This window comes from Arachis hypogaea, chromosome 9 (genome assembly GCF_003086295.3).
Source record: "Arachis hypogaea cultivar Tifrunner chromosome 9, arahy.Tifrunner.gnm2.J5K5, whole genome shotgun sequence".
Lineage (NCBI taxonomy): Eukaryota > Viridiplantae > Streptophyta > Magnoliopsida > Fabales > Fabaceae > Arachis > Arachis hypogaea.
In genome coordinates, this window is record NC_092044.1 from 51096304 (window position 1) to 51102776 (window position 6473).

A 6473-nucleotide genomic window follows, 5' to 3' on the forward strand; every position below is an offset into this window, starting at 1 on the left:
TAAATGAATAAATAAATAGAAGATGAGAGAGAGAATTCGAAAATTAATTTTGAAAAGGAGTTAATAATTTTCAAAAATTAAAGATGAGATAGAATTAGAATTAAAATTTAAAACAATTAGTTAATTTAAAAAGAATTTTGAAAAAGGGATGAGATATTTTCGAAAATTTGAGAGGAAAAAGTAGTTAAGTGGTTTTGAAAAAGATAAGAAACAAAAATAAATGTTAATTAGTTAGTTGAAAAAGATATTAAAATCAAATTTGAAAATATAAGAAGATAAGAAGTTAAATAAGATATTTTGAAATGAAATTTTTGAAAAAGATAAAATTTTGAAAAAAAGATATGATATAAAAGATAGGATAAAAAGATATGATTAAAAAGATATGGTTAGAAAAGATTTAATTTTTAAAATTAAAATTAATTACTTAACTAACAAGAAATTAAAAGATAAGATTCTAGAATTTAAAGATTGAACCTTTCTTAACAAGAAAGTAACAAACTTCAAATTTTTTAATCAATCACATTAATTGTTAGTGTAATTTCGAAAATTTGAAATAAAATTACGGAAAAGATTTTTGAAAAAATTATTTTAAAGAATTTTCGAAAAATAGTAAAAAAATGAAAAAGATATGATTTTTGAAAAAGATTTTGAAAAGATAAGATTTTTAAATTTGAAAATTTGACTTGACTTGTAAGAAACAATTAATTTTAAAAATTTTTGACTAAGTCAACTCAAATTTTCGAAAATTATGAGAAAATTAAGGAAAATATATTTTTTTATTTTTGAATTTTTAATGAGGAGAGAGAAAAACACAATTATGACCCAAACAAGAAGACTTACCAAGAACAACTTGAAGATCATGAAGAACACCATGAATGCATGAATTTCGAAAAATGCAAGAATTTTTAAATCATGCAATTGACACTAAATTTAAAACATGACACAAGACTCAAACAAGAAACACAAAATATTTTTGGTTTTTATGATTTTATGAATTTTTTTGTATTTTTATTATTTTTTTCGAAAATATTCTTTTAGAAAACGAAAAAAGAAGAAATTTTTGAAGGATTTTTGAAAAATTTTTGAAAGGAAAATAAAAAGAAAATTACCTAATCTGAGCAACAAGATGAACCGTCAGTTGTCCATACTCGAACAATCCCCGGCAACGGCGCCAAAAACTTGGTGTTGTTGCCGGATCAGAAAAACTTGGCGCTGTTGTTGCACGTAATTGTGATTCAAACAATCCCTGGCAACGGCGCCAAAAACTTGGTGGACGAAATTGTGATCTTCAACAATGGCTCCAAAGACTTGGTGCTCTTAAACATGAATCACACTTTGTCACAACTTCGCACAACTAACCAGCAAGTGTATTGGGTCGTCCAAGTAATACCTTACGTGAGTAAGGGTCGATCCCATAGAGATTGTTGGTATGAAGCAAGCTATGGTCATCTTGTAAATCCCAGTCAGGCGAATTTAACTAATTTATGAGATTATTGGTTTTTCGAATAATAATAAAAATAAATAGAAAATAGTTACTCATATAATTCAATGGTGGGAATTTCAGATAGGTGCATGGAGATGCTGTGTTCCTTCTGAATCTCTACTTTCCTACTGCTTTTATCCAATCTTTGTCACTCCTTTCTATGGCAAGCTGTATGTAGGGCATCACCGTTGTCACTGGCTACATCCCATCCTCTCAGTGAAAATGGTCCAAATGCTCTGTCATAGCACGGCTAATCATCTGTCGGTTCTCGATCATGTTAGAATAGAATCCCTTGATTCTTTTGCGTTTGTCATCAAGCCCAGCAATCGCGAGTTTGAAGCTCGTCATAGTCATTCAATTTCGGAATTCTACTCAAAATACCACAGACAAGGTTAGACTTTCCGGATTCCCATGAATGCCGCCACCAATTCTAGCTTATACCACGAAGATTATGATTAAAGAATCCAAGAGATACGCATCCTAGCTCTCGCTTGTAGAATGGAAGTGGTTGTCAGGCACGCATTCATGAGGATGGATGATGATGAGTGTCACAGATCATCACATCCATCAGGTTGAAGTACAAATGGTATCTTAGAACAGGAATAAATCGAATTGAATAGAAAATACTAGTAATTGCATTAAAACTTGAGGTACAGCAGAGCTCCACACCCTTAATCTATGGTGTGTAGAAACTCCACCGTTGAAAATACATAAGTGATGAAGGTCCAGGCATGGCCAAATGGCCAGCCCCCATGAAAGACCAAATGGTCAAAAGAACTAGATATTCCAAGACATCTAATAAACTAGTAAAAAGTTCTATTTATACTAAACTAGCTACTAGGGTTTACAGAAGTAAGTAATTGATACATAAATCCACTTCTGGGGCCCACTGAGTGTGTGCTTGGGCTGAGCTTGATCTATCCACGAGCTGAGGGTTCTCTTGGAGTTGGACGCCAAGTTGTAACGTGTTTTAGGCGTTCAACTCTGGTTCGTGACGTGTTTCTGGCGTTTGACTCCAGAATGCAGCAAGGAACTGGCGTTGAGCGCCATTTTACATCGTCTAATTACGAATAAAGTATGGACTATTATATATTGCTGGAAAGTTCTGGATGTCTACTTTTCAAATCCATTAAGATCGCGCCATTTGGAGTCCTTTAGCTCCAGAAAATCTATTTTGAGTGCAGGGAGGTCAGATTCCAACAGCATCTGCAGTACTTTGTCAGCCTCCTATCAGAGTTTTGCTTAGGTCCCTCAATTTCAGCCAGAAATTACCTGAAATCATAGAAAAACACACAAACTCATAGTAAAGTCCAGAAATGTGAATTTTTAGCATAAAAACTAATGAAAACATCCCTAAAAGTAACTAGATCGTACTAAAAACTACCTAAAAACAATGCCAAAAAGCGTATAAATTATTTCTGGAATCTAAGAGATACTCATTCAATCTGATATAGAATGGAGGTGGTTGTCAGAAACACGTTCATGGATTGAGGAAGGTGATGAGTGTCACGGATCACCACCTTCTGCATAGTTAAGCGCGAATGAACATCTTAGATAGGAACACGCATGTTTGAATGGAAAAACATAAATAATTGCATTAATTCATCGAGACGCTATAGAGCTCCTCACCCCCAACAATGGGGTTTAGAGACTCATGCTGCCAAAAGGTACAAATTTCAGATCTAAAAATGTCATGAGGTACAAAATAAGTCTCTAAAAGTTGTTTAAATACTAAACTAGTAACCTAGGTTTACAGAAAATGAGTAAACTAAGATAATTGGTGCAGAAATCCACTTCTGGGGCCCACTTGGTATGTGCTGGGGCTGAGACTTAAGCTTCTCATGTGCCTGGGCTGTTTCTGGAGTTGAACGCCAGGTTGTAATGTGTTTTTGGCGTTGAACTCCAACTTGTAACCTGTTTCTAGCGCTGGACGCCAGACTGCAACATGGAACTGGAGTTGAACGCCAGTGTACGTCATCTATCTTCACGCAAAGTATGGAGGATTATATATTTCTGGAAAGCCCTGGATGTCTACTTTCGAACCCAATTGAGAGCGCGCCAATTGGACTTCTGTAGCTCCAAAAATTCCATTCCGAATGCAGGGAGGTCAGAATCCAACAACATCAGCAGTCCTTTTTCAGCCTAAATTAGATTTTTGCTCAGCTCCCTCAATTTCAGCCAGAAAATACCTGAAATCACAGAAAAACACACAAACTCATAGTAAAGTCTAGAAATATAATTTCTGCTTAAAAACTAATAAAATTCCATTAAAAACTAATTAAAACATGCTAAAATCTACATGAAATTACCCCCAAAAAACGTATAAAATATCCGCTCATCACAACACCAAACTTAAACTGTTGCTTGTCCCCAAGCAACTAGATAAATAAAATAGGATAAAAAGAAATTAAGAAGCAATAATATCTCAGAGTTTTAAGTGAAGCTCAGATTCTAATTTAGATGAGCGGGGCTAGTAGCTTTTTGTTTCTGAACAGTTTTGGCATCTCACTTTATCCTTTGAAATTCAGAATGATTGGCATCCATAGGAACTTAGAATTCAGATAGTATTATTGATTCTCTTAGTTTAGTATGTTGATTCTTGAACACAGCTACTTTATGAGTCTTGGCCGTGGCCCTAAGCACTTTGTTTTCCAATATTACCACCGGATACATAAATGCCACAGACACATAACTGGGTGAACCTTTTTAGATTGTGACTTAGCTTTGCCATAGTCCCCAATTAGAGGTGTCCAGAGTTCTTAAGCACACTCTTTTGCTTTGAATCACGACTTTAACCACTCAGTCTCAAGTCTTTCACTTGGACCTGCATGCCACAAGCACATGGTTAGGGCCGCTTAGGCCTGGATTTATTTCCTTGGGCCCTCCTACCCATTGATGCTCAAAGCCTTAGATCCTTTTCACCCTTGCCTTTTGATTTAAAGGGCTATTGGCTTTTTCTACCTCTTTTGCTTTTTTTTTGCAAGCTTTGTTTTTTCACTGCTTTTTCTTGCTTCAAGAATCAATTTCATGATTTTTCAGATCATCAATAACATTTCTCTTGTTCATCATTCTTTCAGGAGCCAACAACTTTAACATTCATAAAATTCAATATAAAAATATGCACTGTTCAAGCATTCATTCAGAAGACAAAAAGTATTGCCACCACATATAGATAATTAGAATTTTCCTTATTAAGAACTCGAAAAAAAATTAAATTGCCTCTTTATTCTAAAAATCTACTATTTTATTCATGTTTGATGATGATGATAAAAATAAATTATAACTTTATTGGAAATAAAATCAAAATAGAGATACTAGTTGATACTACTAATATATAACTTCTAAGGTAAATTCCTAATAAGAACAGTTATCACAGAGTTAAGGCAAAGATTAGGACTCAACAACCTTTATTTTGGGAAGTGGGTGTTCCTCTAGTCTGTGGGGTGCTTGAACCTTCAAGTCACATCCTTGCTCTTCCTGTTCCCTTAGGTGCCATGATCTTAATGAGTTTTAGCTCAGTGATCATGGCAAATCACACCAAACTTAGAGGTTTGCTTGTCCTCAAGTAAAAGAAAGGAAAGGAGAGGAATAGAAGGAGAGGTAATTTCGAAATTCAAAAGATATGATGAGTTAAAAAAGATATGAGAAGAAATTAAAGAAAAATTAAGAAATATGTGTAGGATTATAATTTTTTTGAAATTGAAGTTGAAAGATGAGAGTTTGTAACATGTTTATGCAAGAAATCATGAATTGAAACATAAAAAAAAATTAAAAATTTGTGAAGAAAAAACGAATTTACCTCCTCCCACCATCCTGGCATTAAACGCCCAAACACTGCATGTTTTGGGCGTTTAACGCCCATGTGCAGCTTTTCCTGGGCGTTCAACGCCCATTTGTTGGTTCTTTCTGGCGTTGAATGACAGGAACTCCTTTGTCACTGGGCATTTTTCTGAACGCCCAGGATGCTGCAAATCTGGCGTTGAACGCCCAGAAGGTGCTTCTTTCTGGTGTTCAACGCCCAGAAGATGCTCCTTTCTGGCGTTTAACGCCCAGATGGCTATCCTTACTGGTGTTGAACGCCTAGGAGGTGCTTCTTTTGGGCGTTCAACGCCCAAAACAGCTTTTACTGGCTTTTTCGCACCAGTGAGCTTCCTTTTTTGCTATTTTATCCCCTGAATCCTTCTGTAACTCTGTGAACTTAAGCAGTTGCTATTTTACCTTGAAGATACTTGACATATACCTGTAAAAATTAATTAATTAACAAATAAGCTTTGTAAATGGCTGGGTTGCCTCCCAGCAAGCGCTTATTTATTGTCTTTAGCTGGACTATTAATGAGCTTTAGTTAAGTCTCAGTTTTGAGCATTCTTGTTCAAAATTGCTTTCAAGATAATGTTTGACTCTCTGTCCATTATCAATGAACTTTTTGTTAGAATCATTATCCTTGAGCTCTACGTATCCATATGGTGACACACTTGTAATCACATATGGTCCTCTCCACCGGGATTTCAATTTTCCGGGGAATAATCTGAGCCTAGAATTAAATAGCAGAACTTTCTGCCCTGGCTCAAAGACTCTGGATGACAATTTCTTATCATGCCATCTTTTTAATTTCTCTTTGTAAATTTTTGCATTCTCGAAAGTATTGAGTCTAAATTCCTCTAGCTTATTTAACTGGAGCAATCATTTTTCTCCAGCTAACTTGGCATCAAGGTTCAGGAATCTGGTTGCCCAGTAGGCCTTATGTTTCAGTTCCACTGGCAAGTGACATGCCTTTCCGTACACAAGCTGGTATGGAGAGGTCCCTATAGGAGTCTTGAATGCTGTTCTGTATGTCCACAGAGCATCATCCAGGCTTCTTGCCCAATCCCTTCTACGGTTAATTACAGTCCATTCCAGGATTCTTTTGAGTTCTCTATTTGAGACTTTAGCTTGCCTATTTGTCTGTGGATGATATGGAGTGGCCACCCTGTGGCTAACTCCATAACAAAC